The sequence below is a fragment of the Bidens hawaiensis genome, unplaced genomic scaffold, assembly GCF_021521415.1.
Source record: "Bidens hawaiensis isolate Kalapana, Puna unplaced genomic scaffold, B.hawaiensis_p1.1 tig00006607_1, whole genome shotgun sequence".
In the NCBI taxonomy this organism is placed as follows: Eukaryota; Viridiplantae; Streptophyta; class Magnoliopsida; order Asterales; family Asteraceae; genus Bidens; species Bidens hawaiensis.
The window spans coordinates 1,117,486-1,128,952 of NW_027491446.1; the positions used below are offsets into that span (position 1 = coordinate 1,117,486).

General features: G+C 41.4%; 1 long non-coding RNA gene across 1 annotated transcript; it reads left to right on the top strand.

The window, feature by feature from the left end:
- Nucleotides 1-9,501: 9,501 nt before the first annotated feature.
- On the top strand, nucleotides 9,502-10,777 carry LOC143633062 (uncharacterized). Its single transcript, XR_013153620.1, has 3 exons — nucleotides 9,502-9,583; nucleotides 9,953-10,098; nucleotides 10,433-10,777. It is a non-coding gene; the product is annotated as an uncharacterized LOC143633062 (long non-coding RNA).
- The last annotated feature ends 690 nt before the right edge of the window (nucleotides 10,778-11,467 follow it).

The following is an 11,467-nucleotide window of genomic DNA, read 5'->3' on the forward strand; positions in this document are numbered from 1 at the left end:
CATAAGGCCAAAACGTTCACGCATGGCGCATATAACATATGCTCACGCTGGTTCTTAACATGGTGCGCTCGCGCAGGGCGCACATAACACATGCACGCGCTGACTAACATGGCGCGCTCGCGCAGGGCAAACATAAATGACCGCGCTGATTCTAACATATGCTCGCGCCGGGCGCACATAATGTGCCCGCGCTGATCCTTAACATAGCGCGCTCGCGCAGGGCGCACATAACAAATGCACGCGCTGACTAACATGGCGCGCTCGCGCAGGGCAAACATAAATGCCCGCGCTGATTCTAACATATGCTCGCGCCGGGCGCACATAATGTGCCCGCGCTGATCCTTAACATAGCGCGCTCGCGCAGGGCGCACATAACAAATGCACGCGCTGACTATCATGGCGCGCATAATATTTACAATCACCTAATTATTAAGTTGATTACTTAGTTTAAGGGGTTGGGAATTTACCGGGTGTCACATTCTCCCCTCGTTAAACGAATTTCGTCCCGAAATTTAGGAGACGTTGCTGGCAGAAGCCATGTTCTGAAAGAGGTGTGGGTATTTTATGCGCATCTGATCTTCTCTTTCCCAAGTGAATTCAGGCCCACGCCTTGAGTTCCATTGAACTTTTACCAACTTGATTCTGCTTCTGCGCAACCTTTGTTCTTTCCAATCGGTTACTGCTATAGGCTTTTCTACGAAGTGCAGCTGTTTGTCAATATGAATTTCTTCCACCGGTAAAATCAACGTTTCGTCAGATAAACATTTCTTGAGGTTGGATACATGAAACGTATCATGAACTCCACTGAGTTCGGCGGGTAGACGGAGTTTATAAGCAACTGGACCGATCCTCTCCAGGATCTCAAAAGGTCCAATGTAGCGCGGATTTAGCTTTCCTCGCTTACCGAAACGGGGGACTCCCTTCCATGGAGAGACTTTCAAAAGTACTTTATCCCCTTCTTGAAACTCCAACGGTTTCCTTCTTATATCAGCATAACTTTTCTGTCTGTCGCGTGCTGCCTTAAGGCGATCCCTTATCTGAAAAATCTTGTCTGTTGTTTCTTGGATCACTTCTGGACCAGTCATTTGCTTGTCGCCCACTTCAGCCCAACACAGTGGGGATCTACACTTGCGCCCATATAAAGCTTCGAACGGCGCAGCTTTAATGCTTGTGTGATAACTGTTATTGTAAGAAAATTCAACCAACGGGAGGTGGGTATCCCAACTACCTCCAAAATCGATCGCGCACGCGCGCAGCATATCTTCCAATGTCTGGATTGTTCGCTCGCTTTGCCCATCCGTTTGAGGATGATAAGCTGTACTCATATCAAGGCGAGTACCTAGAGCTCCTTGTAACGATCTCCAAAACCTTGATGTGAACCGACTATCTCTATCAGAAATGATGGACACTGGGACTCCATGCTTTGAAACTACTTCTCGAATATATAGTCGGGCTAGCTTTTCCATTTTATCAGTTTCTTTAATCGGCAGGAAGTGTGCTGACTTAGTTAGCCGATCTACAATAACCCATAACGTGTCATAACCCCCAGGTGTCCTTGGTAGTTTGGTGATGAAATCCATAGAGATTTGTTCCCACTTCCACATGGGAATTTCTGGCTGCTGAAGCAACCCCGATGGTTTCTGGTATTCAGCCTTTACCTTCGAACACGTCAGGCACTTACTGACATACGTCGCGATGGCGCCTTTAAGATTGGGCCACCAATACAGCGTTTTAACATCTTGGTACATCTTGTCTGCGCCAGGATGTACGGAATATCGCGTCTTGTGAGCTTCGTTTAATACCTGCTCGCGCAATCCTCCCTTGAGAGGGACCCATATGCGGTTGGCAAAATATCGAGTGTTGTTCCCTTTAAGTTCCAAATTCTTAATCATACCCCCAAGGCATTCGTTTTTAACAAACTCTGGTTTCAAGGCTTCTTGCTGAGCGTCTCGGATGCGGGTAGAGAGATCTGCGTGAATGGTCAACCTTAGAGCCTTGACTCGTAGCGTTTTTATTCGTTCCTTCCTACTTAGCGCGTCTGCTACCACATTCGCTTTCCCCGGATGATACTTGATCTCGCAATCATAATCATTCAACAATTCAACCCATCTTCGTTGCCTCATGTTTAATTCCTTCTGATCGAATATATGTTGGAGGCTCTTATGATCCGTAAAGATTACACATTTCGTACCGTAGAGGTAATGGCGCCAAATCTTTAGCGCGAAGACAACAGCTCCAAGTTCTAAATCATGCGTTGTGTAGTTCTTCTCATTGGTCTTAAGTTGGCGCGAGGCATACGCTATAACTTTGTCTCGCTGCATAAGGACACATCCGAGTCCCTGATGTGAAGCGTCGCAGTAAACAACGATGTCATCTGTCCCCTCGGGCAGGGATAAGATTGGCGCACTACATAACTTCTGTTTCAACATTTGAAATGCCGCTTCCTGATTCTTGCCCCAAATAAACGCCTTGTCTTTCTGAGTTAGCGCGGTCAGAGGTAGAGCTATCTTGGAGAAGTTCTCAATGAAGCGTCGATAGTAGCCAGCTAGCCCAAGGAATTGCCTCACCTCAGTTGGGGTTTTTGGCGCTTCCCAGTTTTCGATGGCTTTAACCTTAGAAGGATCGACGTGTATTCCTTTCTCGTTTACAACGTGACCGAGAAAATGAACTTCTCTAAGCCAGAACTCGCACTTGGAAAACTTCGCATACAACTTTTCTTTCCTTAACAATTCCAAAATCATTCTCAGGTGTTGCTCATGCTCGGCCTTGGTTCGAGAGTAAATCAAAATATCGTCTATAAACACAATCACAAACTTGTCCAAGTATGGTTTGCACACACGGTTCATGAGATCCATGAATATAGCTGGCGCATTAGTTAGCCCGAAAGGCATCACTAAGAACTCATAATGGCCATATCTGGTTCGGAAGGCTGTCTTTGGTGCGTCTTCCTCATGGACCCTAAGTTGGTGGTATCCTGACCGTAGATCTATCTTCGAATAATAACTGGATCCCTGCAACTGGTCAAATAAGTCGTCAATCCTCGGTAAGGGGTACCGATTTTTGACTGTCAGCTTGTTCAGCTCCCTGTAGTCAATACACATTCTGAACGAACCATCTTTCTTCTTTACAAACAGTACTGGAGCTCCCCAAGGTGAAAAGCTTGGGCGTATGAAACCCTTATCCAATAGTTCCTGTAACTGATTGGATAGCTCTTGCATCTCAGATGGAGCTAAGCGATAAGGCGCTCGAGCTACTGGCGCAGCTCCTGGGACCAAATCAATACGAAACTCGACTTGTCGCGGCGGCGGCAATCCGGGCAGATCTTCAGGAAAAACTTCTGGAAATTCGCGTACTACTGGTAAGTCTTCAATTCTTCGCTCATCTCCTTTCTCTACTACATGCGCCAGGAAGGCGTAGCACCCTTTCCTTAGGCACTTACGCGCCTTTAGGCATGAAATCAGTTTCGTCGCAACTCCCCTTCTTTCCCCTTGAATCATCAAAGTTTCTCCGTTCGTCAGTGGAATTCGAACCTGCTTCTCATGACAAACAATCTCCGCGAGATTTTCGACCAACCAATCCATACCTACGACAATATCGAAACTTCCCAAATCTATTGACAATAAGTTTATATTGAACTCATGACCTCCCATGACTAACACACATTGCTCAGTCCTTTCATTCGCGCATAACTGCCTACCATTGGCTAGTTCTATAGTATAAGGTTTGTCTAACCTACTGGTCGCTAAGCCCAGGGAGTTTTTAAACTCATGGGATATAAAACTTAGGTCAGCGCCAGTATCAAATAAGACAGATGCATAATGACCGTTAAGCAAAAACGTACCGGTTACCACATTCGGTTCTTCCTTTGCTTCACCCGCGCCGATCACAAAAGCTCTCCCGCGAGCTTGGTTTCCTTTCTGTGGGCAATCCCGACTGAAGTGTCCAGACTTCCCGCATGCGTAGCAGTTGTCATTGGCTCCAGCTTCTTTAGCACGGCAATTCACCGTCTTGTGTCCTGGTCTGCCACATTTGACGCACGTGACGTTCGCGCATTCGCCTTCGTGGTGATACTTGCATTTGTTGCACCATGGGTAAGGCCCGCTGTATCCTTTCCTTGATGGTTCCGCGGCTTGAATCGCGTAAACCCTTGTGCTTTCCTGCTTCTTGGGCGGTGGCTGCTTGAAGTCTGATCCTCGGTGGGAGTTCCATTTCCTCTTGGAGTCAGAGGTTCGCTGCTCGTTCAAGCGAGCAGTCAGCATACCCGCACGAACCGTATCCCTTGTAAGGGTGATGGCTCACGCAACCGCCTCGTCAAAGGTCGGAGGTGCGGCGGCGTTGAGCGGGACTCTAACGACAGGAGGTAACCCAAAGATGTACCTCTCGATTTTCTTTTCTTCTGTGTTTGCCATGTCTGGCACCAGCTGGCAAAGCTCGTTGAAACGATTGGTGTAGGCATCGATATCCGTTCCTACCATGGTGTGGTTCCAGAATTCTTGTTGCAAGCTCTGAATTTCTGCGCGAGAGCAGAACTTTCTCATCAACATTTCTTTCAATTCTTCCCAGGTCTTGTGAAGAGCAACTTCTCGCCCCAAAGTCTTTACTTGGAGCTTCCACCAAGATGAAGCTGCTTCTTGGAACATGCAGGTCGCGTAAAGGACCTTCTGGTTTTCACTACATCCGCTGATGGAGAGAACTGTCTCCATCTTGTCAATCCAATTGTAGAGCCCAATGGCTCCTTCGGTGCCTTTGAACGGCCAAGGCCTACAGGCCATGAATGTTTTATAGGAGCATCCTTTGTCCAAGGCTCCTGATTCGGGTTCTGGGGTCTCGTTCTCTTGGCGACCCTGACTAGATTCGGCCTTGCTGGCCTCATGCGTTGCAATCGCCTGCGCGATTATTTCTGCGAGCTCCTCGGGTGTCATGGTAATTCCCTTGGCTCTGGTTGGAGGCATTCTTTTCATAAAAAGAAAATATAACAAACTTAGCGCATGTACTCAGAGCACATAATGTTCTTATCTCTAGACACTGTGACCCGTGTTCCTAAGTGCGTGTGTGATTTTTCTTTTGAAAATATTCTTTGAAAAATATTTCATGCGATTCCCCAAAGGTTATAGTCTAGGTTAAAAACTTCTTTTCCTAGTTCGCTATAACCAGGGCTCTGATACCAATCTGTCACACCCGGCCCTGAGCGGCGGAAACAGCCGGGCGCGCACGAGTGGGGATTGATAATTAAGCACGGGCCATTGCAAAACATTCAAAGATTTTTATTGCGCATGAGAAGTTTAGTACAAACACGTTACATTGTTCAAAGATTACAAAAAAAAAAACATCCAAGTATAAAACTGAAGATTTCCTCGCCATATCCCCTTGCGCGGCGGGTAACCGTGCGCATCGAGGGGATAAAACCAAAATCTTCCAAAAAGCTTGTTTTAGATGTTCAGCGTGTGGTGCTCTAAGTGTGACTCCATGCGCTACCTAGTTATCTCCTGAAAGACACGTAAAAACATTTGAATCAGTATAAACTGAGTGAGTTCACAAGTTTTAGTAACTTGATAAATCGTATTGCATCATAATCATTCTGAAACATAATTCTGTTAGCATCATTAAAACACATGCTTGGTAAAACATAGCTCTATCAACATATTCTGATAAAAATCGTTCCGCGGGTTACGCGCGAACATTTCTGGGAACTGTGCTCGTCTGTGTAAGTGGCGCTGCCACTACGAGCTAAAATAACGTAATACCGTCCCGCGGGTTACGCGCGGACACTTCTGGAAAACTGTGCTCGTCTGTGTAAGTGGCGCTGCCACTACGAGCGAATATATGCTGTAATACCGTCCCGCGGGTTACGCGCGGACGTTGTGCCGGAAAACAAGGCGCTCGTCTGCGTAAGAGGAGCGACCTCTACGAGCGGGCTCAAACCCATAGTACTGCCCCATGACCATACTAGGCACTCGTCTGTGTAAGAGGTGCGACCCCTACGAGTGGGCGGATCAAACCAGCAGTCCCTACCCTTAGAGTTCCAATGGTAAAGTGATCACTTACTCGAATCTGGTGCACTATCATCGAAAAACCATAGATAACTGTTCGCATTGCTCATCATGAAACATAACTTAAACACGTAATCGTTTGCTTAGCTTGTAAATATACCATGATAAAACATTATTTAAATACGTGTCCCTCGCCCCGAAAACAGTTTAAAATGGTGAAAACAGTGAAAATAGGGGCTGTGAGACTCACCTGTGGTTCTTGTTAAGGGATTAATCGAGATTCAGGTTTTCTTGGTGTTGGCCTCGGAATCGAAGGTCTAGAATACGATTAAATAACAAGTATATATATTAAGATCAAGATATAGGGGTTGGAAAGTAGATCTCAAGGTTATAATCTCGGCTTACCTAGTAACAGGATCGGAGCTGGAAACAACGGATGCTTGGGAAAGGATTAGTGCAAGTTTGTAGTTCTTTGAAGTGTGTTTTGGGTGATAATTTAGGCTACAAATTTATAGGCAAACTCAAGGGAACATAATCCCTTGCTTTAGGGAATTGTAATCTTTTGAAATGATGATAAAGTATGGAAATTATTATTATTTATTAAAAAGAGTAGAAAAGTAGATTAAAGATTCTGATTTGATATGGACAGGACATGCAGGGCTGTGGCTGGTGAGAGTGGGTGGCTGGCAGTTGACTTTTACAGTTTGCTTTTTCAGTGCTTTAGACAGTGTACAGTAAAAAATAGAAGTTTTCTGAAACACGCAACCACCCTCTTTTGGGCGGGGACAATTTCCTTAAATCTGATCATTTTGACTAAGTGTTCTGCGCGTATAACTTGGTGCGCATAGCTTTCTGCGTGTAGAACATTTCTTTGCTGCGGGTAGGTGCGTAACCTTCTCGCAGTTAGGGACATTTGAGTTTCATTTGTAGATTCTCCAGGTGGTTTTGGTATTTCAACATAGTGATCAGTCATGTTGAAGTCAATTCCATCCTGGAGCTTCAGACAAACTAGCTCTCAACGTTCCCGCCATGCGGGTAGGTTAGTTCCCTTCCGCACGCGCATAAACGATGTAGGATGCACCCGCCTTAGCATCATGCGGGATGGTCAACCCATAGACAACATAACGTTTAAGTTACATGAAAACATAAGGCCAAAACGTTCACGCATGGCGCATATAACATATGCTCACGCTGGTTCTTAACATGGTGCGCTCGCGCAGGGCGCACATAACACATGCACGCGCTGACTAACATGGCGCGCTCGCGCAGGGCAAACATAAATGCCCGCGCTGATTCTAACATATGCTCGCGCCGGGCGCACATAATGTGCCCGCGCTGATCCTTAACATAGCGCGCTCGCGCAGGGCGCACATAACAAATGCACGCGCTGACTAACATGGCGCGCTCGCGCAGGGCAAACATAAATGCCCGCGCTGATTCTAACATATGCTCGCGCCGGGCGCACATAATGTGCCCGCGCTGATCCTTAACATAGCGCGCTCGCGCAGGGCGCACATAACAAATGCACGCGCTGACTATCATGGCGCGCATAATATTTACAATCACCTAATTATTAGGTTGATTACTTAGTTTAAGGGGTTGGGAATTTACCGGGTGTCACACGAAGACTTGACCGACATAAATGTACCACGAATCCAAAGACGCCGTTTATACGGGAATCTAATTTGGGCCAAAATTGAATAAAGGAACCACCAGTTTACCAAATCGAATGCTTTTTTAATGTCAAATGGTGAAGATTCTAAGAGAACTTTTTGAAATTAAAAATTTAGAAAACCGTTTTGAGCAACAAAAAAAACCTTTTAAAGAATATATTAAAAAATTATAAAACGAAAAAGAAAGAAAAAGTAAAAAAACCAAAAAAATTTTTATTTTTCATCCCGGTTTCATTAAACCTAATTATACACATATGTATATTTGTATTTAATCTCGATTTATCTAACGTAGACATATTTACATTATCAATTATCTTAATTGTACATATGTGTATAAAGAATAAAATGTATAAAATTAAAAATTATGTATTATAAATAGGTGTATAACTTTTGTTAAACCAATATTTTTTTTATTTTTTATGAAACTTGGATGAAAAATAAAAAGTTTTGTTTTTCTTAGTTTTTTTATTTTCATGTTTTTTTTTTGTTTTACAAATTTTTGTATTTGTTTTTAAAAGAGATTTTTTTTGTAAAAAAATGGTTCTCAAAGATCCTATTTTTAAAATGGTTCTCACATGATCCTAATTATATATATATATATATATATATGAACGAGTTCAAATAAGAATAAGAAGTTTCCTAGGAATGGCAAGGACTAATAAATTTTTGACATTTATCCTAAAAGTAAGTGGTTTTCTAGGAAGACTAGAAATAAATTATAGCCATCGGATCATATCAATTAATGGTTGAGATTTAAAATTATCAATAACTAACATAGTTTCATAGACTTACTCTTTCACCATTATAACCGACATAGTTTCCTATAATTGATCTTTCATCATAGGTTTTAATGTCAAATGTTAAAATTATATTGATTCTTACCATTCCTAGAAAACAAATTCTTTTTATTTGAACAATTTTCTATATATATATATATATATACTATCTTAAAATATATATATATATAGGAAGGACAATAACGTAATTTCACTCAAAATTCTTAAAATTAAGAGTTACAAGACTTCAATATAACTATCTAATGCGTTTGATTTTCAGATCTAGCTTAATTTTGAAATCCTGTCCATATCCAGCAAACCATCCAACATATTCACTTTTGGTTTTCATATCCCACCCAAAACTCTCCCTCTCACCACAGATCTAGGGTTTCCTGTCTTCAAAGTCGCCTAGATCTGAATGATATATACACATTGAAGACCGGCGAGAGTGGCGAAACCTTTGAAGATCGACGGTGACGGCAGCAGTTAGGGTTCCGACCGTGGAACCGACTTTGAGGAAGAACCGGTAGCTTCTGGAAGCATAGCACAAGTTCATCGAGCAACTTTAAGATTTCGTCATCCTGGTCAACGTATTAAGCCGATTCTTGTTGCAGTTAAGGTTAGACATCCGGGAGTTAGTGAAGCGATTAGACGGGATTTTATATTATTAAATTTGTTCGCGAAAGTGTCGGCATTTATTCCAACTTTGAAATGGTTGAGATTTGATGAAAGCATACAACAATTTGCTGTTTTTATGATGTCTCAAGTTGATCTTTCCCGAGAGGCGGCTCATTTGAGTCGGTTTATATATAATTTTAGACAATGGAAAGACGTGTCGGTCCCGAGGCCTTTGTATCCACTTGTACATCCTGCTATTTTAGTGGAAACTTTCGAACATGGTGAAAGTATTTTGCATTATGTTAATAAGCTTGAAGGACACGTAGGCATTAAATCTGGGACTCATGCACTTCTAAAAATGCTTTTGGTATGTATTTATATATTCTTGTTCTCTTTTCTGCCTTATTTATATATAGGTATAAAGGAGCCAAATGATATATCTTTCCAGGATTTTCAACAACCATTAAGCCTCCACCCGGTTTTCCCGCCTGTGTATGAGCTGAACAGTCTGTTGCTGTCAACTCAGGTAAGTAATCCCTTTACACTCCAACTGTATTTTTGCATAGTTACTTGTATTAGTTATTATATGCTCTATTTGTCCACAAAATGCATATTTACTTTAATTTGTCATTCAACATATCGTTTTTGATGTGTTTTCAAGTATTGGTTGCTTTTGGTCTACGAGATATTGTACTATTTTGTTGGTTTTGATGTGTATTTTCCATAATTAAAAGCTGTATTTTCAAGCTAAAAAGTCAGCGCTTGCCCAAAATTAAGCTTTACACATAATTAAATGGAACTGCTAGACTATTTGTGAATAATATAGGATGTTCGGTATTTGTCTATTTACTATTGACACTTGACAATCTCTAATTTGTAAGTTGCATATTAACAGAGTTATGTGACTATATCGCATGATATATTGTTTAAGACATTTGGGGCTCTTTCCCTTTCGAAGATCGATGATGCCGGGGAGGGTTAGTGTCTCAGACTTTTTGGCAACAAAGATACGACACCAATCGTTCTTTTTCTACTAATCAGGTAAATTCCTATACCCAGGTTCTTCTCCCGTAATTTGCCTGTTTATTGAAATGTAATGGGCCTGTAAGTTAGATAGTTTGATTTTTAATTTGTTAATTACATTCTACTGTATTTTATAAAATTCATATCTATGTATCAATAAATGGTAATAACAAAAGTTTATTTTTATTCTATTATGTATGTTAAATTTGACTATGATCAAATAACTTAGGGAGCACTAGATTCTGCTGCAAGTTTCTAATTGATTATGGTTTAAAAGGCATGGGTTTATAATAAATATTTTGACTTTTTAAGGTTTAATTAAGTCTAATACTAAAATTTTTATTATTTTTAGGGTGACAATAAATCATTTCTGGTTTGCAAGAAGAAAATGTCAACACCGCCTGAAATATTATGCAATTTTTGCCCTGCGCCTTTAAAGGATTTTCTTGAAATTGTCGTGAACATGATGTTTGATTAAGAACCTAATTATTCAACGCTAATATCTTTGTTTGAGGAATTACTTGGGCCGAATCCTGCAATAAGACCAATTAATACGGACGGTGCTCAAAAGGTGATGTATATGTTTGTGAAATTACATTCTTTTTGTGAAATGATTATTTATGAAATTTGGATTTCTTAATTTTTAGATTATATTTCAAGTTGGCCAAAAACGAGGCAAATTGAATCTTGATGAGGATGATGATGGGCAGCCGAAAAAGAAGATTCGAATGGGTGTTTCTGCGAAACAGTGGATTTCGGTTTACAATGCTAGACAACCCATGAAACAAAGGTACACCATGCTTTATGCATACTTATACACACCTATAAATAGACACACACGCACCCATATGTATGTATTTATGTGTGTACATACATATATATTAGGCGTGTGCGAGGTTTGGTTTTGGGCTCAAACAGAAAACTCGGTTTTGGGTTTTTGAAAATCGTTTGATCTTAGTTTTTTTGGTTTTTCTATTTGGGCTTGAAGCTTTTAGGCTGAAAAAAATTGACACAAATAATGAATTTGTGGTAGTTAAGGATGAGAAGATTGTAGAAACTCATAATCAAGTCACTGGAGCAGTCAAACAAGAAGACCTTGGTACCGATTTGGATGAAGAATGGTGGTCAAAATACGCAGATGAGGTTATTGAGATGTGTAAGGCATATGAGTAAAAGTTATCTTATCAAGTGGTTAGCACATGGATGCTTATTTTTAAATGGTTATGTATAAGACTTATGTTTTCGTATTCTTGTGTTGGTTTATTAAAATTGAAAAGGTATTTATGACTTATATTGTCTTATTTCTATTTATGACTTTTCTTACTTAATTGAGTTATGTAATGCTTATGGCATAGATAGACCATGCCGATGTGACGAATACGAAAAC